Source organism: Pantherophis guttatus, chromosome 6 (assembly GCF_059756535.1).
Source record: "Pantherophis guttatus breed Tessera chromosome 6, ASM5975653v1, whole genome shotgun sequence".
Lineage (NCBI taxonomy): Eukaryota > Metazoa > Chordata > Lepidosauria > Squamata > Colubridae > Pantherophis > Pantherophis guttatus.
The window spans coordinates 61540569-61564721 of NC_142068.1; the positions used below are offsets into that span (position 1 = coordinate 61540569).

Sequence of the window (24153 nt, forward strand, 5' to 3'; positions counted from 1 at the left end):
CCCAGGCCAGGGGTGAAATTCAGCCGGTTCTAACCGGCTCAGGTGAACGGGTAGCGGTGGCTGTGAGAGGCTCCGCCCACCTGCACAGATATCATGATGTCACTTCTTTGCAACGATTTTAAGCCTCTGTACATGCGCAGAAGGCTTTGTGCATGCGCGGACGACGGTGCATGCACATTTGCGAACCGATAGGGAAGGTAAGTGAAATTCACCCCTGGCCCAGGCCCACCAGAGGGAAGGCCAGCATCTACCAGCACTTAAACATGGAAGCATTCCAGCTCTGGCCAGGAAGGGGCAGCTGGCATGGGTGTTGCAGGCAAGATGCCCACCCACTCCCCAACCCTCTGGTGTTCCTCCGGTGCTTTGGCCCTGGGCTGCCGCCTTATGCACAGGCCCCACCCCTGCCACCTGAGACAATTTTTGATTTCTGATTTCTGAATTTTGGGTAAGAAAAGTGGGGATGCAGCCTATACATGAGGGCATCTTACAGACAGAAAAATATAGTACCTATTTAATGGTTTACTTTGTTTTCTGAATATGTAAATAATATATAGAACTCACTTAATAACTGCTCCGTTTAGGGACTGTTTGAAGTTACAACAGCGTGAAAAAAATAACTTTATAAGCAGTCCTTGAATTTATAAACATTGTGGTGATCCTATGGTCATGTGATTGATAGTTTTGGAACTGGTGGGCATTTACAACCATCATAGTGTCCTGCAGTTGCATAATCACAATTTGCATACTTCACAACTGGCTTGACTGTATTTACTTGACAAGCACTGTCAAATTGGCAGTAAAACTACAAGTCGTGGCCATATGATATCTCAGTTTAACAATTTGCAATAATACATTTAATTGAAGTGGAATCATAATCCCATTGCAGTCACATGATGTTTCACTTAAAGAGTTTCTAGTCTCAATTGTAGTAGCTAAACAAGGACTATCTGTCATAACAATGGCAATGACAATAAACCTGCCTAGTAAAACCTGGATTCTGTATTTCCTGAATGGAAAGTAGCATTTCTCAAAATGTTAATCTGTGGAATACATTACATGCAATGGAAAATAGGTCAGAATTTACTCATTATTTAATGTGCAGGTCTTTTCTTTTGGAATTTAGCAGATGGAAAGGGGCACAAAGTAGTGCATTCCTAAAAATCAGAATATTCCAAAGTTGGATTTTACTGAGACTACAATATTTCAGGAGTTCAGTAACGTTAAAGCCATGTCCAGATTTAATAAAATATATTCCAGGCGACAGAAGCCTTCCATCACTATTTCATAAAACATAACTCATGGACTGATCGTTTACAAGATTTTATGGGAAAACTGGGCTATTTTTGTATGGCTATAAGATTGCTACATCAGGTATACATGCTCAAAAATGGATAGTATATCAGGGTAGTACTGTATATCAAGATCTACCATTAGATCCCTGTGGCAGGATAAAGTTGTGTGCTATAAATATACAGAGGTCAGCTTCCTAAGACCATTATAATTAGACCACTGTAATAAGAAATAATATAAAACAAGCCAGATTCAGGAGAACAGTTCCTCAAACTGAAGTGCAATTTTTAGATTTATAGAGTCAACTGTAGTTCCCATTAGATCCTTGGGCCACTTCACTAAGTGCTAAATCAGCTGGCAGAATATGTAATGTCTTTGAATCCAATGATAACATAATTCAGCCTGAAAATTCACCAGCTGACAACTTGTGGAGTAGGAGATAAGGAAATCTTGACATTGGTACCATAATTGAAAACCAACAAGGCAGAAATTGTAAGTCAGAGGGGAAAACTGAGGTGATTATACAACCCGTAAGGCAGATGAGAAGAAGAGAATAGTACTGGTGGTTTTGAGGAAAGCTGGGAAAGTCTGCAGGCGAAGCCATGGGGTAGGGAACATGCCCTGCTGTGTTGTGCAGAAATGGTTTTAGTATAGGAACTCAAAGCAATCTAGGGAGGGACAAGAAAGAGCAAAGAGAGAGAAAACAGATGATAACATGCCCAGGTCAAAAGAGATCTACAGGTAATCCTTATGGGATGACCCGGGGCTGGCACGGAAGCAACACAGCCAGAACGAAGGCTTAATTCCCCTTTATTGCTCCAACTTTCCCCCAAAAGTCCCACCATTCACTGCAAGTACAGGAGCAAAGCTCTAAACATGCACCTGCAATAGTTCCTGGCTGCTATTAGTCCAGAGGAGGAGCACAGTTCTGAGAGCAGCCGCAGTTCAAGAAATTTGGTTCCAGGGAGTCCTCGTCACAGGAAGTGTTCAATGGGACTGCAGCACAACCCGGAGCAGAACTGTGTCACTGCAAACTCGCACATAGCCAGGCCAGGCAAGCAAGGCAAACAGGACAAGACAAGCAGGGCAAGGCACAGCAAAATATCCAGACGTCGGTAACAGCATGTGAGACTGGAGAAGGCAACACTTGTTCCCGACAGGTGCCCCTCCCAATGGCGTCTCTTTAAATCTCCTTCCCCAGGTAAGCCTTATGAAGAGAAGCAGGGCACCCTCCTCCTCAGTTGTTGGGTCGCCCTGCACTTATCCCGCCTCTCCATTCTCCGTACTTGGGGATGGGGGGGCAGGTAATTGCTCATCGCCGGAGCTCTGTTGCTCTTCTGTTCCACTGCCTGCCCTCTCCTCTCCCCTCGCTTGCTCATCCTGCACCCTTTCTCCTTCACTGGCGACCCTTCCCAGGCCCTAGGGACCCGGGACTGCCTCATCTTGCTCCTCCAGTCATTCCTCCATCAGCCCCAGCTCTGTCTCATCCTCCTCCTCAGACCAAGGCTCCAATGGGATCATGACATCTTGTCTTTCAGTTCATTTAGTGACTGTTCAAAGTTACAACGGCCCTTGAAAAAATGACTTATGACTGTGTTTCACACTTACGAATGTTGCAGCATCCCCATGGTCATGTGACCAAAATTAAAATGCTTGCCATCTGGTTCATATTTATGATGGTGGCAGTGTCTCAGGGTCCTGTGATTGCCTTTTGTGGCTTTCTGACCAGCAAAGCCAATGGGGAAACTAGATTGACTTAACAACTGTGTTACTAACTTCACAACTGCAATGATTCACTTAACAACTGTGGAAAGAAAGGTCATAAAATGGGACAAAACTCACTTAACGAATGTCTCGCTCAGCAACATAAATTTTGGGATCAATTTTGGTCATAAGTTGAGGACTACCTGTATAATATTTCACAGATTTGCAACGGGTCCAAAAGTTATTATAATTCCTCTATTATTGATTACACTGAGATTTGGTATAGCAGTTTATAGAACCTAATTCTAGTCAACCAGAAGAAAGTAGTGTTTTTATAAACATATTGAGGCCGTTTTGCTTTCTTTTCCATCCATATGGCAAAAGAAAAAAGAGAAAGAAGCTATGGCTCCTAGTTTAAAAGAATACATTGGTTGTATTCTAATGTACTACAGCCATGGGATAATTCTGAGACCAAATGCATTATGCAAAGAGGCCACCAACCTGAAGTAGGACTTGCTCACTTACATCTTGCAATACAAACATGCCCTGGCAACATATTATTTTCTGCCAGTGAGGTTGCCATCTTATCCCTGGTCCATGAATAAGACAGCTTTAAATCAACCTTAATTGTACTGGGGCTAAAATAGTGTTTTCCCCTACTGGTGTTTATATAATGTTTTTTTTTCCCAACAGTATGCAAGCAGAGTTACAACCCGCATGGACTATTGTGGGAATTAGACTTCTGCATGTCAGAGAAAGTATGTATGTATTATTCGGAGATGGTTGCATAGTGCTGCATTCATACTTCTGTGAATGCTAACACTCTGACTGGAGGGGGAACGGAACATGTTGAAACAATGAAGCACAGAAAATATCCTAATAGAAAGTCAGATCCACCAATTAGCATGCAGGACACATATCTCCACACAACATGTAATTCAGATTTGGGAGATGTGCACATCAGCCCGCCTGTAACCATCTGCACCCTACACTTACCTATCTATTCCTTCACAGATTGGTATGCATTGACACCTACACACAGTTGTGGATAAGTCTAAACCAAGCTTATGTTATGCTTCCCCTTTCATTGCATAAGCAAAGACTGGAGTCACAGTTGCTTCAGGCTAATGAAGGCATCTGCCCTCCTGTCCAGTTTCAGATAAGTCTCCTGTGCCACAATTTTGTTATTCTCTCTATAAGCACCTGGATACAGCATTGCTATGCTGTGCCATGCCATGCCGTGCTGGTACTCTTTCAGAATTATGCAATAGCAATATGCTGGTCAGTCTGCAGGACTTTAAACTCTACAGCTCTTAACAGAAGCAAAAGGCTGAAATAACAGGGGAATATCCTTGCCATTAATGCCTCCTGAGCAGATTATAGAGAAATCTGGAATTTGCATGGGATGGGATGGGATGGGAAGGGATGGTATGATGTGGCAACATTAATAACATCACATGATTCATTAAATGACAACAACTGGAACTGCTGGAACTGCCATCATTAAGCAGCGCCATTATGTGACTGTATTGTATAACCACATCATTTAGCAACAGAAATCGCCATCCCAACTGCCATCCTTAAACAGGGACTTCCTGTACTTTATTAGTAATGCAACTCCCTAGGGAGGATCACAGTCTGGAGAATAGTGTGAGACATCGTACATTAGGGTACTCTCATCTGAATGAAGTCAATGTTCAGATAGGTTTTATAAAACCTATGGGCTAGCTATAATTTTCTTTAATATACTTTTCCTTTCTTTCTTGTTTCAAAGCTTTCTGCCTTGGCTCAGAAATTCTAATCTGCTTTGTCCCTCGCTAGCACAGTATTAGGAGATAGACTGTTTTTCGGAGAACGTGTCTCATTATTAATTGTGTATAAAAAGAGAGATAAAATAAATGTTAAGATTCCTTCCCCATTGCAAAGATTAAAAATGATTACTTTACCTGAATTAGAAAGTCTTTCTTTTGCTCTCCAGAGAAACTGATCTTTTGATAATGAAAAAAAGCTATTACAAATCTGTAAACAAAACAAAATAACATGTTTTTTATTTACCAGTGGCTTAGTATCAAGCCTATTCACATTTGAAAAAAAAATATTTATTAATTCAATTTGTATGCCGCCCCTCTTGGAAGACTCAGGGCGTATGTAACACCAGTCCCAAAACACATTACTGTTTGGAAGCTTTTAAGCATTAAGCACAACAGGATCAGACCCAAAGAAAGCATGTGGCTGAGAAATAAAATGAGTGAAGTATTCCTTCTTTCCCCCCAGAGCCAATTTTGTCAGAAAAGGAAATTGGGATACTGATGACTTCAAAGGAAGTGTAAAGACTAAATAACATACTGCTATCAAGCAATAAGTTTAAATACCCTGAAATGGAAATGTTTCCACTGTAATGAAGGCAAAATCTTTGAAATGCTTGCCTTTTTTTCTACAAAGTATAAGGAAGTTTGTAACTGCATTCGGATGAAGCTCATACTGTAAAAGTGGGGATATCAGTATGGCACATTCATTTATTCCCATTTCTCACTAGATATTATGAATGTAAAATTTGCTATGCTAACCAAGTATCTCCCTCAGTAATATGTACTGAGGGAGATACTGAGTTAGCATGGATCACGGTTTAGGTAAATTTTAAATTGAAGATTATCAAAGCCCTTGGACTATGCAGTTAGAAAACATTGCTTTCGCAGTCAGAATCTGTAAAATAATTGCTATTCAGAAAAAACAAACAAACCAGACAGTATTGAGCTAAATGGACTTACTATCTGACTTGACCAAGGCATATCTTTATTGTGGAATGCCAAATTTAGTAAACATTATTGAACTGGAATGCACAAGCAACCCAAAACTTCCTGGTTATATTCATCAGCAAAGCAAGAAATATTATTTTATCTGCTTATGCATTGTAATACAATATTTATATTCTGTAAGCAAGTATTGAGTAAGAATAAAATCAAATAAAGTATAAGGATGCTTTTGTTAAAATTTATTAGCACAAGGCTAACATGGCAGTCATACGGTTGCCATGACAATGAACCTTCAAACTGACTTTAAAAAAACTGAATAGGTTTATTGTTGATTGTAGAATGACTAATGTTGGTTGCTGAGGGAGCAAAATACAGAATGCAATAAGGGTTTCAGTTCAAGAAAACACTGATAGGAGAAGATCTAAAGATCAGGGCCGGTGGTGAAGAAAAGAGAACTGTTGGTAGTGGGGCAGCTTCAGGCAGGCATCAGAAAGCTTCAATCAATGTCTGACCATATCAAGTATCCTTGAAACTATAAAATAATCCATCTCAAGGAAAAAGTTATTGAGAGTTATTTATCCGGGAAATTGTTGAAAGAGATCTATATTAGTTTATGGTGGGGAAAAAAATCAGAAGTCAGGTAGTGCTTTTTCGAATCAAGACATTTTATTAAAAGGCATAAGCTTCCGTGAGCTGCACCTCACTTCATAAAATAGATAAAATAGCTAGAATGATACATAGTAGGATTTAAATTGGGGGAGAGGGGATTGGAAAGTGAAGGGGAGATAGGCTGGCTATTTAGATTCAGCTTACATATGAGGCAAATATAATCTACCAGCTCATTTTTGATTAATTGGAAAGACTTTCTCACATATTGAAATAGAACAACTTTATTGCAGTCATTAACCAAATCGGTAGGCAAATATCCAAAACTGAATTGGCAATATCACAGTAATTAAGAAAAATACATGCAAAGAAATGTGGCTAAAAATAATATTGAAAGCAAAGAATGCTAAGATAATTGCTCAGACTACACACGTCTGACAAAAGAAAAGGGCGATTAAAATTAGGAATCCAGGCAGCATAAACTTTAAAATGGTAACCTAAAATGGGGGGGGGCACAAAAAACTAGGCTTCTAGTTGCAATTCAAGATGCTGCTTATCACCTATAAAACCGCATGGCACTGAGCCAGGCTTTTTGCAGGAACACATGTCACCGTGGTCTGCTCATCGCAGAAGATCTTGCAGAGAGGGTGTCAGGCTTCAATAACTGAGAAAGACAAGTAGAAACTCTACTAAGTATAATAGTTTTACTTTATTGCTCCTCACCTATAGACAGAATTCTTGTCAAACTAAAACAGTCTACTTGCACCATTAAACATATATACTGAAAACTCTTAAGGATGAACTTCCTCCCACACGAACTATCTAAATTTTGCTGTCTTTTGCTCCTCTGGAATGTACACCATCCCTCCTGGGAATCCATATGGCGTTATACCACATCGGCATACTCCAGGTACTTTCTTATTAAGCATTGCCATCCTGTTGGAACGAGGAGTTGTGCCTTCTCTGTGGTAGTGGCTGCCCTTGGAATGGCATCCCTTCAGAGATCCAATGGCCCCAAATCTGTTGGCCCAGTTTTCTCAAGCTTTCACAACTTTTAAGGTGTGCAGCTCCCAGAATTCCCCAGCCACCCCCCCCATTCCACATATCTTAAAGTTTGAAAAACATTGCATTTGCCTTTCTCAAGGAACTGAAGACTGGCTGTGTCCCCAGGTTTTTTTGGGCCAGGAGATTCAGCATGCTCTGCTTGTTAGGGTGGTTTTGCTTGTTGACCCCAAATTTATTATTTGGGTTGTTTTAATTGTTGTTTGCTTACAAAAACAAAATGTTAAAACAATCCAGATAATAAATATATGAGAGTCACTTTATACAATGATTAGTTAATCACAATTAACTAATCAATTAGAAAATAAACTGCAAATAGCCATAACTAATCAGTATGTTTGCACAAACTAATCCATCACTATCAATATTTTAAAAAATGAACATAGGTAGCATAGTTGTTTTGTCACATGCATACAGTGCCATTTTCATCAATAATACATAGGTAGTTTAATTTGCATAATCAAGATCCTAACCAAAGAAAATCATATTACAAATGTTTGTTTTTTTTTGCAAGCTCTGGGCAAGTATCATGTTAAATCTAATCTCAAAGACTGGCCAAAGATTAAAAAAAAAAAAAAAAAACCAGCAAAGCATAAGAATTCCAAATTTGTCACTCTGAATGGAGCTGACCTTCAGAAAGCAGGAGTTATAAGTGGCATACCTGTGTCATAGATAAAGTGAACTTTTCAGAAGAGTTGACTGTTGTGCAGCCTACATAATTTTATCCTCATCAAGCTCTGTGTAAGAACTTGACTTGAATATATGAAATGCTTTTTTTTGGAAATAATCTTTGACAAATTACTGAAGCCTTTTCTGAAAATCTAAACTTTATGGATATCATGTTCCAATTACATTTCAAGGATATTTTTAACTACTTTTACTTTGTAAAGATTCTTTTCCGTTAATAAATGAGCTTATTTTGGTGTTACTAATATCATGACTAGTATTTTCTTTCTTCCACAATAATGCTATTATTGCAATAATGGGAAATGTGACTTTACTGCAGAAATATTGTGAATTTCCGATATGATAGCAGAACATTAACATATTTGTGCATTTTATCTAAATAGTCATAAGCAGTACAATATATGATCAGGAGTGAATCATCAGTATTGCTATGGAATCTGATGTGATCAATCCCCTAGTAATACAAATTAACAGTAATTCTGTTTCTGAACAGTAATTCTGTTTCTGAGTCATGCTTATATCTTACTTAATATTATCAATCTAAAATAAGCAAGGAAAAAGCATTAAATACTTCATTTAGATTTTCAACTAGATTTTATCTGAAATAAAAAGCAGCTTTTTATCTCAGAGATAATGTCTTTGCTGAGAATAAAATGGTAAAATTGTCTAATTTTGATATGAATGTTTTGGTTCTTTCATCTTTTGGGCCTCTTTGCATTTTAGTGGTTTATGACATTTGTGATCCTATATTTTTAAGTCAGCAAAACACAATGTAAATTATTACTGTAATTCCAGAATTATTTCATGTTCAAGCAGACACTTTGATATGTCTTAAATTGGCATTAAAAATATGCTGCTGTTAGGCTGTGAAGAATATGTGTTTTCCAGAGCTCAGCAAAACTGGACACAAAATATCCTGTCTTTGAGGAGGAGACAATGGAGAAAATTAATCATTTTTAATTAATTGGGATGTTTTAAGACATTTTAATTTACTTAAAAGGTTTTTTATTCATACAAAGATGTGCCACTAAACTAGAGTTACCAGATCTGGCTTGCAAAATGGCATCAAAATAATACAGAAAACAATGGCTGTTTGCTGCCATCTAGTGGTTGTACACATTTCTGCAGTGCAATTCTGGTAGCTCTACTACTGTTAACGTATGATCTGAAGTTAAACTAACTCCAGAGTACATAGAGGAGGATTAGGACTACCCTTCAATACTTTGCTCTGTTTAGTTAGCAATAGGCTGAAATAAATTATAGCAATGATTACAGCTTAAATTTGTGTTGCGCAAATGGCACAGAAAACACTTGGAGGCTTTTAAACCACTCTTTTATGAAATAATTCTTTAAACATAAGCAATAATTCTCTGCATTAGAAAAAGCCAAGATCTCAACTTTGATATGTGTCTAAACAAAACTAACAAAGATGATGCATTTCATAATTCAGATAGATCTATTTTATATACTGCAAGGAAAAGTTATTTCTCTTCCATTAAAATAATAAGTGCGTCTTATCATCAACTGATGCATATTAAAAGAAACCAAAAAGAATTATATTCATCAACATTACTTCTATAAGGTACCTCTTCCTTGCTCTAGCATTATGGGGGAAAAAGTTTTCCTTCTTTCTTAGCAATAATTAAACAACATGCAAAGTCACCCTTTAGGCATCCAAAATAAAGCCAGTATGCATGAAATTAATTATTCTCATGAGTGCTTAGAGCTCTAGCATATGCTCCATTTTAGGGGGAATGGCAGATCTACAAGCACAATGAAATGTATATGTGGCAAGCATGCTACTTTTGTTAGGTAGCTTTTGAATACAGAGGACAATAAGTAATTGCTTAGTTAAGGGAAAACTTTATTTTATAATTTATAAAGATACATAAATATAGTTAGGGTGCAACTGCATTTCTGAAACTGTTACAAAGATTAGGAGAGCACCTTTTCCATATAAGCATATTTTTCATAAGATGTTTAAATCACAGAATCATAGGGCTGGAAGAGACCTTGGAGGTTTGCAGATAAAGACAGTTGAATAAGATTTTTAATTACCAGAGTAATTACTTTCATTCCTGCTTAAAAAAATAGTCATCTTAAAAAAAATCAATGATATTCTCTCAGACATTTTTATACACAATGTTTATTGAGAGCTGCAGAGGAAAAAATAGTATATTCCTAAAGATTCAGATTTGATTTATAGCTCAGAGAATTTTCACAACTTAGCAAATAATTTCAGGTAGCTGTTAGAAGTGATAAGAAGGATACATCTGAAAAGACAATTAAGATGGAAGAAACAAAATAACAAGGAAAGTCTTCTAAAATAGGGGTTCCCAACCCCAGGTCTGTGGACTGGCATCGGACCACGGCATGTGCAGGCAGCATGTGAAACCATGCCCCCCCCCAGTCCCCACGGAAAAACCTCTCTCCACAGAACCAGTCCCTGGTGGCCAAAAGTTTGGGGGCCGCTGTTCTAAAAGATACCTGACTACAAAGAGAAGTGCTAATCTCAAATTGATTTGCTAAAGGATGCTAATTGACAAATAGTAAGTGATTCCAAGATAAAAATGAAGATGAATGCTTTACAGTAAAGGTTACAATAAAGATACTGAAGAAGTAGATAGCTTTTGCCTTTTACTATTAATAGTAAAGGAATCAGCAGCCAAGAAATATGCTGCTGACAAGTAATAGTAGCAGTAACAAAGTGGAAGGGACCTTGGAGGTCATCTAGCCCAAACCCTGCACATGCAGGAGACCTGTACTAGGGATTTGAACTGCCGAACTGCCGATCATTCTGATCGACAAGCTCAGTGTCTTAGCCACTGAGCCATCTAATTGGTAGAGTGGTAATGAAGGGTTAGAAAAGATATTCCAATGCCAGAATGTCTCTCTACCTGTAAAAATCAGAATCATGCAGGCAATAAACTTACCCTGAGACACTCTATGGAAGTAAAAGTTGGATTATGAAGAAGCAGAATAGAAATACTGTTGATGCTTTGAACTTTGGTGTTGGAGAAGTTTATTGAGAATACCATGAATAAACAAGGGGGGAAAAGCTCATGAATCTAACAACCCATACAGTATTTCTTATTTGATGAACAAATCACTAGGCTCAAATGATCATCCTTCAAACAATTACAGTATGCGAACACCTAACGCTTTGGAGAAATCTATAATGCTGGAGAAGAAGATGATGACCAGCAATAAGATGGATAAAATCATTTACCGAGGGGATTGGTGTATTGTTGGAAGACCTGACGAACCAGACTGGGGCATCTATATGGTTGCTAAAAGCCAACACTGACTTTATGGCACATCATCAATCAAACACTACATTCCAAGGAGAGCATGCTCCCTATTGTTTCCTTTTGTCACTATCACAAAGAGATGAAAAAGACAGTCTTAGTACTTTTACCTCCTACATGACTAGCTAAGTTATTTATGAGGACTGATGTAAGGATGGCACAGTCCAAGTAAGTTCCATAGGTATGATTGGGATGGCAATCAGACTATGTGTAGACAACCTTCCTCAAGTTACGGTCAGCGTTCCAGAAAAAAACCCAACTCCAAGTAAAGACGCAGAAGCAAGCATTTTCCAAAATTCTCTTTACTAGAATAGGCAAACTGGCACATCTGGGGAAACCCGAATCTGAAAAGCCCAGGTTTTCCTTCAGTAAATCAAAGCTCCCAAAACCATCCCCTTTTCCACCCAGTCGGTCACATGCTCAAATCAACGTCTGTTCCATCCCGATCCAGCCTCCTGACCACTCCTTCTCCAGATGTTGGATCGCCCTGACCTTGACCGACAGGAAGAATGCTATTATGTCTACTAACCCCCTCTCCTAAATCCCCCCTCCTACTTTCCCACACATGAGAAGGTGGAGCATTGGAGCTTCCAGCCTAATATGGCTTCCAAAGCTGACAGTTACCTTGCAAAGAAATTATATTATGCTTCTGGCAATGTGCAGGAAACTGGTAACCTCTTTACACAGAGGTAGGTTCCATGGTCTTCATCTAGATTTCCAACTAAAAGTGCTAATGTGGTCCTTGCTACAAGAAGCCACAAAACATCTGGACTTTGATCAAATTCATCTCCGATGCCCCCACCCTGCCAAGGTGAATTTTGAAATCCCTATTTATGATCAAGGAGAGAAGAGATTGTACTTTAATATGTTAAACACTGAAAGGAAAGGAAATGACAAGCATATGCTTAGAATGCTTAAACAAATAAGAGCAGAGAAAAGGGGTGATGTAAATAAGGATCACCTTCAACACAGAGAACCACTATTTGATTGCTGTTTTAAAACGTTCTGGTTCAGTCCTGCATTTTTAAGATGGCAAGCAAGTTCTGCCATGGCTAATTAGTGTGGTCCTTATTTAAGGGCAATACCCCTTAACAACAAGAAAAAAAGAAAACCCCAGAATCTTACACTACAGACAGAAGGGAACATTTCAGTCCTATCCTTTGATCAATATTACAAACACGGAAGTTGGCCTCAGGCGCCAACTAAAATCATCTGGGAGGCAAAAGTGCCAGCTGGGGTTCCTCTACTTGCACAGTGTGTTGTGTTTTTCAGGGATCAGAATATAAGCTGTCAGCAGTAATGATTTATCTCTCAAGACATAAGATGCAAACTTACCTGTCAGTTGCAGTATTTAAGTTGCAACTCCACCTACATTCAGTTGAATATTTACACATAAACTGAAATATTCCAAACTGGTTTTCTAAATTCTTGCTTTTTAAAAAATACACTCACTTAAGAAAGAAACTGTTCTAAAGTACTATAAAACTATAACTTTTAATTATTCAGTAAATTGAATTCATTTAACAGCAAAGGAGTCCCTGTGGATTTTTACTCTGCTAGTTGTTGATGAATATGGGGTGTGTGTGTGTACTCATCTCTGTTCCAAAGCCATTGAGCCAGCGCTGTCCAAAGACATCTCTGCAGTCTTGTGGCTAGCATGATGCCACAGAGCACTGTTATCTTCCCACCAAAGTGGTATCTATTTATCTATTCGCATTTGCATGCCTTTAAACTGATAGGTTGGCAGGAACTGGAGCAAGGACAGGAGCTCACCCCATTGCATGATGCTTTGGTCTCTAACCTGGCTGCTGGCTTTCCAACTAAAAAACCCAGCATTTTAACTGTTGAGCCACCACACTGCCCAATTGAATATAACTGTACATTTTTCATAATTCTTGGCAATAAGAATTATTTAGAATAAATATTTTAAAATACAAATTATGTGTTGCTAAATTAAAATTCCTTAATAAATCAGGTGACTTATAATAGAATCTGGCTTTTATATTTGGTTTCTCCAATTCTCATTCTAAAACATGCACTTTATATGACCAGCCCTATATCTATGGGATAGAAAACTAATTTAATAAGAGCAAAATGTTCCCTTCCCTCTGACTACTGTATATATAAAAACCAAGCTGATAAATAAATTCTTAGTTCTATTTTCTCATGAGAAGATACAATCTGAGAAGTACTTTGTTCCTTTTGCACAGTGAACACCTCTGTCATCCCTGAATATATCTCACATGTCCTACATACTCAACATCCTACCAACAAAAGTAGAGGATGTTAAATTAACTGTATAATATCCTGAAATATTGTCAGTGGCCTGTGATACATTCATAATGCCATGGCATAGTGATAATGTTTTGCTTGGTACCCTATATTTGTGTGATTGGATATATGTGAAAAATGGAGTATATGAGGCCCATTCAAAGCAGGCTATAGAGGCAGAAAGTTTCTTCCGGATGTTTTCATATGCAGTAAGATCAGAGGTGGTATTCAGCAGGTTCTGACCAGTCCTGGAGAACCGGTAGTGGAAATTTTGAGTAGTTCAGAGAACCGGCAAATACCACCTCTGACTGGCCCCGCCCCCATCTATTCTCTGCCTCCTGAATCTCAGCTGATTGGGAGGAAATGGGGATTTTGCAGTATCCTTCCCCTGCCACGCCCACCAAGCCACCTCCACCAAGCCATGCCACACCCACCAAACCATGCCCACAGAACCGGTAGTAAAAAAATTTGAATCCCACCACTGAGTGAGATGTTTAAGAACATAAGATGTTTTCTTATGGGGTGTATTAAAAACTATCAGAATGATTTATGAAGACACAACAAGATAAGGTTTGAACAACAAAAATATTTTCCAAACCAAAAGGTGGTTCTCATAAGAAGTGGATGAGGAAATGGCATTCTGGTAGAATAGTTGAGTGTGAGAAAAGTTCTAAGAAAAGATTTGCTAAGCTGGGTGGGCTGCTGAAGTCTTGTTATTAGATATATATGGGGACTGTAGTCCTTTGGAGATATCATATAGAATAAGGTATCATGCATCCTACCTCAATTCTTCTGGAGGCCAAGCCTAAAATGACCCACTGGACTTTAAATTGGGTTGTTATGCATGCTGCTGTGAATGCATCACTGTGTTTTAGTTCAGAAAGTGAACAGCACAAGTTGTAAATCTGCATTTGTTTCTGAGTCTCTAAATTTGAAAGAAGAACAAATAGGAACGGAGATATCATAAAGACATTGTTTATGCCAGTGGTAGCTGTTTCAGCTCTGCAGTGAGGAATATATATTCTTACCAGTGAGAAGATTTGCCCTATGATTCTCCCATTCTTTATGGGAAAATGATAGTCCTGTAGCTATGAAACTTTCTAAAATTATTCCTAAAACATTTCTTTATAAATCGCACATATCCCTGTTTCTATAAAGTATTTTCCAATTGGCCTTGAAATGTAAAATATTCTTATACCATTTAGTTCTGTCTGAACCATGTTTAAACATTTGAGCCCTTATCATTGCATTGTTTCAGTACATTACACTAATTCCTGTCCTGTTTCTAAATCAGACTTTTTCCCCAAAACCTGAAAGAAGCATTCTTGATTGCCTCTTAAATTTCACAGCCAGAGTCAACAGGCTATTATGTGTTTCACAAAACGTTAAAATTCTGCAAATAGCATTGATCAGGAAAAAATGGAGAATGGCTAGATAAGAACCTTATCCAATGTCTTGAATAATTTACTGCATGTGTCATGACAAACTGTTCAAATTTCATGAGAGTTTACTTTATGAAAGACAACTGCCTGCCTGTTTGAGTGACCTGCAGATTACAAATACTGTACAGTTCAGAATAATGTGTTTCTCTACTTGACATTTTAATCTTTAAATCTCCTTTTCTTCTAACCTTTACAAAGCAGATTGGATTTGGAAGATAATAACCTCATTTGAACATGAGGTGAAATGTGGTACTTAAGAGTATTGTGTATATTAAACATACTTTACATAAGATTAAAACTTCCACATAAATTCTAGTACCATTAGGACAACAGAGACATTCACAGCAAAAGAAAGTATGGCAATTGCAGATTCTTAATGTAAGCATTGAGCTCCATGTATTTATTACTTTTCTGATGCCTCAGTTTGTTTCTTTCTGGTCTTTTACATCTAGCCTTATAACTTTGGTCAGTTAAATTTAATCAGTAAACCAGAATAGATATTTCCCCCTGCTTCTAAATAGCTTACAGCATCAACAGAAATTGAACAGTAGTATTCACTTTTAATTTCTCACAGGTAGATGTGATTCATAAAGAGCTCTACTAAATGATAGAAGGGGGTGTGAGTTAGGAAGATACAGAATTAAAAAAAAAAGTTGGCTAGGAAGGTTATTGCCTTCCTAAAACAACCCAAGGTTTTTCACAGACGATATTTCACTGAAAATCTCTTAATGAATGCCTTGTGTTTCTCCCATAACCTCACATACTATAAAAAGAGCTAGAATAGTGTAGTGATTTAGGTACTCAACTAGCAGTCAGGGGACCAGGTTGAAGTTCAGCAGAAGCTCACTGGGCGACCCTGGGACAGTCCTTTTTTTCTTAGCCGAGCTTATCTTTAAAGCTGCTTTTTAAAGCTGGGAAAAATGCCAGGTAGGGGTATGAATGTATGCTGCCTTGCACTTCTGAATGCAAAGAGAGAGATAAATCTAACAAACTGATAAAGAGGGAAAACCTGAAACAGTTCTGCTTAGCAGAGAGTAAAGAAAGGTTCAGGAAGAATAGCTCTTTTCCCCCCCTTAAGCATACTGGATCCATATTATTTAGAGCATTATGATCAGTGCCAGTAAGCTGAGTTGTGCCTGGAAGCAGACTGATAAAAGATTCATTGGGTGAGAGTGGTGACATTTGTTCCCTTTGTCTAATACTTGAATATTGTTCCCATTCTTACTACTATATAGCTTTGGGAAGTTTTAAAGCATTCTATTATGATAATAGATTACGTAATATTTAAAATAAGAGATAAGCTTCTTGTTTTCCAAGATATCATATGAAGCCAGACAGACAGAAATGGAGGAGGAGGAGAATGGAGAGTGGGAGGATTATTCCTGGATATACCAAGAATGTGTCCATCAGAAAATAAAGTTGCACTCAATATTCTTCAAGGAGTGCATGAGTCCATTTAAACAAGGCAAGCATACTTATGCAGAACCATCTGATTCTTAATCTGAATTCATAGATTTGTTAGCAGCCCCTAGCCTTGAACCAGTGATATAGGACTACACAACTTTAGCCATTGTAAGCAGTGACATTTTAAATCTTTTGGTCACAGATAAGACTACATTAATATTTAAATGAGTTAGGGGGCACCCAAGTTATTACTATTTCAAAAATTCTTAACTCAAAACGTAACAAAAAATCAGAGTCATTTCATATTTATTCTGAGAAACACTGGCCTCTTTACCATTCCTAATCCAGAAGACAATCCAACAGCAGTTACTGGGTAATCCTAGGACCAATGTCACTCATTCTGCTGCCTGAAATTCTTACTTTCTGGTTTTGAAACCATTTCACCTGTCAAGTTGAGGAAAGCTTTGGGAAAAGCTATAAGACGACTATGTTTATCTCCTCTCTCCCCCCAGAAATTTTCCACCAACTCAACATTATTCCTAAAAGCAGGCCTTACAGCCACATCTGCAAAGCGGATGTGGTACTTACCTGATGTTGCCTATTTGGGTGCTTTTCTTTCTCCCCTTTGCAAATCAAGATGAAGGATCGTTGGGCTATGTTTTGTGTGGGGAGCCAGTTCCTTCCCACGATATCCTTTATTATCACATGTTCTCTAGCTCCAGCAGAAAAGTTTTTTATCTGACACTTTTTGACCGCATGTCGTGCGAGGTATTTCTTGCCATTGGCATTGTTTCCTGGATAGCGCATAGCACTATGGATCTTGTTGTTAAAAGGACAGCTGCTTGAACAGACGCTTCTTTGTTCTCACTTTGGGTGCTGAAAGCTATTTAAAAAGCTGCTGCTGTTCAAACTTTCATCTCTCCCGAAAAATTTCAGCCTGTGATGTCCTTTGCTCTGTTAAATCCAAAAACTATATGAAAGTGAATATTCAATATGAAAAGCCTCAGCTGCAACATTACTAAGGTATTCTACGAAGTCTTTCGGAACTGGATATGTTCGCATTTCATCTGATCCTTTTCAGTCAAGTCTCATTGTTGCCAGGCTATCAAGTAACTGGAAATTAATCTCTGATTTCAAAGTGCTTCAGAACTGAATAAAAAATACTTTCAAAGTACTTTGAAATCAGCACCCTGAATGATTGGATTCAAATCATTTAAAGGATATTCATAACTGAATTCTGAATTTTTCATGAGGAAGTAGAAAAAAAAGGGAGTGGGTGAAAGTCATTTATATATTAGCTTGTAGGATGACCCTCGTAAAATATTCCAGGATGAGTAATTCCTGATAATAGAAGCCTGCAGAATCGTACACATAATACACACATCTGGCATGTTTAGTGATCTGAAACTATATCTATCAAGGGCATGAGTGACGGGATATCCCCCCTTGTGCTTCTTGGCTGGAACCTGGAAGTGAAGTCAATAAAGTTGATCTGGCTTTGAAAAAGGAAGAGAATTTCATTCATTGCCAGGTCAAAATCAGTGATGTATTGCCATCTTCATCACAGTCTAGAACCATGATGGTAAACCTATGGCATGTGTGCCGGAAGTGGCATGCAGAGCCATCTCTCTGGGCATACAAGCTGTTGCCCATTGCTCTTCTGGTTTCTGGCACATGCATGCCCACTGCCCACCTGGTCTTACAGTTTCTGGCACGCATGTGCGCATGAAGACGAGCTGGCTGGTGCACATGCATGCACCAGAAACTGGAAGATCATCTTCTTGGCACATGCATGCACGCTGGGTGGCTGTTCTTCCAGTTCCTGGCACACACACACATGGGTGCTCCCATTTCGGCACTCGGTGCCAAAAAGGTTCACCAACACTGGTCTAGAACCTTCCATCAAGTTTTCTAAAATGTGAAAGAGAACTATCCTACAAAGTATGAGAACTCTTTCAGCCCAATCCACTTCACAGTGTTGCTGTTGTCAGGAAAATCAGAAGGAGTATTAGGTATGTTAAAACTATTCCACACTCTTTATTCAAGTGAATATGATCATTTTTCCATATGACTTGGTGAACTCTAAAATACCTAAAAAGAAAAGTGTTGGAATTAGCAATAGTTCTTTTCTATCTTGCCAATTAGATGCCTGGTTTGTGAACTCATGTTTGCATCTTCCTAACAAAGGCATAATCGCTTTTTCTGCCATGTATTCATGATACCATTTTCATCTCAGCCTCAGGCCATAGCTGAGGAAGCTTAAAGTCATCTTTTAACAGTTTCACTTTTAAAGCAGTTTCCCTCTTTGTTCATCATATTTCTTTTTTTTGTCATGGATACAATTTAGCACCCTTCACTGATTAAATGGTTATTGGTTCAATCAGGAATTGAGATCTGCCTGAATATTACTGGCAAGTTTAGGCTGCTATGGGTATTTTCCTTTCTGTCCTATTACTGGGAAATGTTCTCTATGGCCATTTTGGCTCCGTGGCTTTTGGAAGAAGCATCTGCTCAATGCAAAGCTTCCAAAAGTGCTTGTTAGAGTCTTAAATAAACTTCTTGTAAACAAAGTATGGTGCTCTTTTGAGGACTAAATTAACATTTTTTTTCTGACGGTACTAATTCTGAACTGGATCAGGATCAACTTAAACTAGGAAAGATATCCAAGTTTTACCACCTGTGATGCTGGTTCTGTCAACATTAGATGCTTTAATTTACCTAGCCTCAAGTAACATGAGGTTTTGTGTGGCCAAACCTTTTACTGTCCAGACAGACCTTGCAATTAATAGACTTGCTTATCATGTTGACTGTGAAGTCCAGGGGCAAATTTCATCCACTGCATCCAAGTCCATTAAATGGGATAGAGAGATGGGAAGGTTTGAATATTTGCATAGAATAGAGCTGGGAGGGACCTTGGAGGTCTTCTAATCCAGCCCCCTGTTCAAGCAGGAGAACCTATACTATTTCAGATAAGTGATGGTCTAGTCTCTTATTAAAAAACTACAGTGATGGAGCACCCACAATTTCTGAAGGCATGCTGTTTCAGTTTGTCCTCCCTTTGGTGCTTTGTAGAATAATTTGACCCCCTCTTCTTTCTATCAGCCCCTCAAATACTGGAATACTGCTACCATGTCCCCACTAGTCCTTCTTTTTTTTAGATTAGTCAAACTCAAATCCTGCGCCGTTCTTCATATGTTTTAGTCCCCAGGCCTTTGATCATATTAGTTGCTCTTCTCTGAACTTTTTCCAAAGTCTCAACAGTCTTTTTGTAGTATGGTAACCAAAATTGGTTGCTGTATTCCAGGTGTGGTCTTACTAGGGCTTTATAAAGCGATACCGTTTCCCCAAAAATAAGACATCCCCTGATAATAAGCCCAATCAGGTTTTTGAATGCTAAAATAAACCTCCCCTGAAAATAAGCCCTCCCCAAAAATATTTAAATGCAGAGCTGGAAATCAGGTAAGACAGCAAGAGTAGCCCCATCTTGCTCCATGCGCCCCAAAATAATAAGACCTCCCCAAAAATAAGGCCAAGAGCTTATTTTGGGGTTCAAAAAAATATAAGACAGGGTCTTATTTTCGGGGTTATTTTGATTCTATGCCTCTGTTTATACAACCCAAGATTGTATTAGCTTTTTGGCTGCTGCTGCAGACTGCTGGCTCATATTCAAGTGATCTTCCACTAGAACTCCGAGGTCCCTCTCACAGTTACTGTTTCTGAGCAACCATCCTGGCCTTGCCAACTCAGAATAACCCTCCTGACTTCAATGGGTCTTACAACCATATTTATTTCTTAAATTTACATGCTGCTCATCTCACACTACAATGAGATTCCGGGCGGCATATAAATTTAACAAATAAGATATTAAAGATCTCATTGTAACTTACTCCTGTTATCTTTTTGGCAACTCTTTGGAACATTGAGCAGCAACTGTTGAGCCAGATACTAGATTGCTCTAGTTGCTAATATGATGACACAAATCACTTATTATGCTTCACAATTTTATTATGAAATCACTGTCCCTGACTTCAACCATTTTTCAACAAGAATTGAGGGACGGATGGAAATGATAGGATAGTATTAATTGATGAATATGTTGATGATAATATGAATTTGATGCCAAAAACATTTATATAAGAGTAAGTTCCATTGATCCCAGAGTTTTAAAACATGCGTACTAAAATTTGTAGCCTGTAGTCTTTCATTTTCTGGCATTAGTTTCATTAGAATTGTTAGCAAACTGCCTGCATTTCTTATCCATGGCCAGTCAATTTGTGAAATGAATCATCTTCATAAAAAAATATTGTGAGAAAAATTGGGAAGGGCAGTTCTAGGACAAATAACCAGAAAGAAACACAGAGAAAACATTGTCATATTACTACTTCTGCCTGGCTGAGTTCTAAATTTCCTAAGAACTGGAGGTTGAATGCTTTCATAAAACAATTGTATTGTTAGTAATTGTAGCTGTTAGGTAGATAATTAACATAAATGAGCTCCAATCACTCTCTTTTAATGTCTAAGGAATTGATTTTTCTGGTGCACAATGCATTTAGATATGCTGTTGATGATATGCAGTTACGTGTTTATGAACTCTCAAAAGAAAAGGAACCAGAGGTACAAGATGCCTGTATTTCATATGTGTTAATTCTTAATATGCTTTATAATGAGATTAATATTTACAGCTATGAAAGATGTTCCATTGTAGGTTACACAGTGCTTTTGAATTTATCTTCAGAGGGTTGCACAGATCCAATAAAGCATTCAGTAGCAATAAAACAGATTACAATGAATTCATGAACCTAGTTTCCCTTGAGAGATGATATATTGTTTTCTTTTTCTTATGGGTTCTGCTTTTTAAGTATGCTTCAAATGTGAATCTTTAGCTCCCTGTACCCAAGGATCCAAAATGGGCCTTTTTAAAGCAGAATTGATGTGCTGAGTTTCTTTGTGCCTTACAGTTTTGTTAAGCCAAAAGAGAATTTGGGGATTGAGAGCTCCTTGTAGATTTAAAACAATCACAATGCAGATTTCAAAGATTAACACTTCCTCCCTCTCTCTTTCTCTCTGCGTGTTTGTCTCTCTCTCTATTGGAATAATGATGCAGGGAATGGATCATTGATGTCTGTTTCAAATACGTTTTTTTTTTTTTAGAAGCTTGATGAGAACTCGAACTGTTTACATCAGTGTAGGCTTGACTTTAAGCCTGTAAGGATCTACTTTTTTTAATTGGGATCCTGAGATTAATTAATTATAGCCAGATGTAAAATTAAGACTGAAGTAGACAGGTATACAATAACTAACAATGTCCTCAATTCAGCAATTTGTAAACATTACAAAAAACACATTCTGATTTTCTAGAGAATTGGCAGCCAAGATAAGAAACATAAGAAATTGAAAACAATCATCAATATAAGAACATTACAAATCTTTTAAGAAAGCTAATACGTAGGCTCTACCAGACACACTAGCCCTCAGTTCTAGGAACACAATCATGTCTTCAGGGCACTGCAAAACGCCAACAAGGTCAGGGCCAATCTGATCTCCATGAGAATGAGGTGCCACAGGGAAGGCACTGCAACAGAAAAGGTTGTCTTCTATCTCCCACTAGATGGCACTCTTTAAAGGATAAGAATGATACCATACCTCCTCTTCCAGGTAATGGGATAGGATGGATAGACATTATCATGAAGAAGCAATCCTGCCAATAACCATAACTGCTTGTGCTGTTTCTTTTTGTACCAACTGCAGCTTCCAAATGCTCTTCAAGGGTCGCCATGTAATGGTATCTGAGAATGACCTTGGGATACAGGGAGAAGAGATAAAGTCAAGAGAATGGACAGCTAAAAAGCAACTGGGCAGTGCAAACAGCTCAGAAGGGACCCTCCCTAGTTTCTTGGATTGTAAAGGGGACGGGGAAAATGTATTTTCAGACAAATATAAACCTCATGGGTTTCAGCACAAGAACCATTTTATAGGAAAGTAACAGTAGATAAAGACAAATGGTTTATCCAGAGTTATTAGAACATGGAGAGTATAAAATGAAATCAAGAGAGCAACTGGCTGCAAAGCAGGGGTGAAATCCAGCAGGTACTGACAGGTTCTGGAGAACCAGTAGCAGAAATTTTGAGCAGTTCGGAGAACAGATAGCGGAAATTTTGAGCAGTTCAGAGAACTGGCAAATACCACCTCTGGCTGGCCCCAGAGTGGGGTGGGAATGGAGATTTTGCAGTATCCTTTCCCTGAACTGGGGTGGGAATGGAGATTTTGCAGTATCCTTCCCCTGCCACGCCCATGAAACCATGCCCACCAAGCCACACCATGCCCAACCCACACCCACAAAACCAGTAGTAAAAAAATTTGGATTTCACCACTGCTGCATAGGGATTCAATTTTCAATAGTTTTCATATGCGCAGTTTAAGAGAAAGATTCGAGGTGGCTTAGGGCACAGAACTGAGCAACAGACAAAATTTGATCTATATACAAATTGTGAACACGTAATTGCTAATATGTATAAACTTTTATTGAACTGTGAAACAGAAGAAGAAAAAGTGCAAGACTATATGACAAATGAGCTAAGAATTTTGATGGAACATATTGATGGAACAGTGGGAACATATTGATGGAACAGTGGAAAAATATGTGGTTAAAAGGACTGATATTTACATTGCTGTAACTTAAAAGAAAAGTTATACAAAATGATACACCATTGACAGTTGACTCCAGAAGATTTGTCTAGAATGTATGAAGATACTTCCAATTTATGTTGGAAATGTGGACAACATGTAAGCGTCATTTTATCATGTCTGCTGGTTTTGAAAAAAGAAAGAAATTTTGGGGTTCAAATACTTATAATGATACAAAGAATGTTAAAGATCAACATTCAAGAGAAATTAGAACTTTATTTGGAATGGAAGGACTGAAATATCCATATCACAGGATTAGTTGGTGAAGATGACAGAAATAGCAGAGATGGCAAAATTAATGTGTTTGATTAGAGGAAGATCAATAACTACATTTATTAGTACTCTGGAAAACCCTTATGGACTTTTTGCTGAAAAAAATAGAAAAATGAATTTGTGATTTATGGGTCTGAAGATTAGAAAAGGTAGCTTCTGGAAAGAACGAGAATATGATGTAACCTTAGAGAGAGGGTATGATATAAATCTATCTATAATTTCTATTAAGATGATCGGAAGCTGCTCCTTTTCTTTTGCTTCTTTATTTTGTTTTCTATATTTCTTTTTCACTTTATTATGACTTTTCTTCATTTTTCTTTAATTCAACATTTGTATTCTTATTAATTCTGTTGAAAAACTTCAATAAAAATGTTTTTTTTTAAAATAAAAAATGAACCTACAGCAAATAAGTGTCTACAAGGCCAGCTCCAAGACCTGACCAATATTGGATTTTCTCAATATTTTTAACAGCTCTGTCAAGGTTTTGTGACTAGTATCCTGTCGTGGTGATAAACCCATGTAACGTGTTTAGCAGAATAAATCCAGCTATTTAATGATTAGGTCTGTCGCTAGTAAAAACATCTATTATCCAGAATATAATCTTGGATTAAAATATTGATCGGGCATGTAATGCAGCTGGATTGCAAATGAAAGAACTCTTTGGATGAA

General features: G+C 38.0%; 1 long non-coding RNA gene across 1 annotated transcript in view; it reads right to left on the bottom strand.

Annotated features, from left to right (window-relative positions):
* Positions 1–439: 439 nt before the first annotated feature.
* LOC117676728 (uncharacterized) overlaps positions 440–24153 on the bottom strand; it is an 81296-nt gene continuing 57582 nt past the window's right edge. The window contains exons 4-5 of the long non-coding RNA XR_004594478.3: positions 22171–22324; positions 440–5013 (exon numbers count right to left, since the gene is read on the bottom strand). This is a non-coding gene — a long non-coding RNA (uncharacterized LOC117676728). The remainder of the gene's footprint in view (positions 5014–22170; positions 22325–24153) is intronic.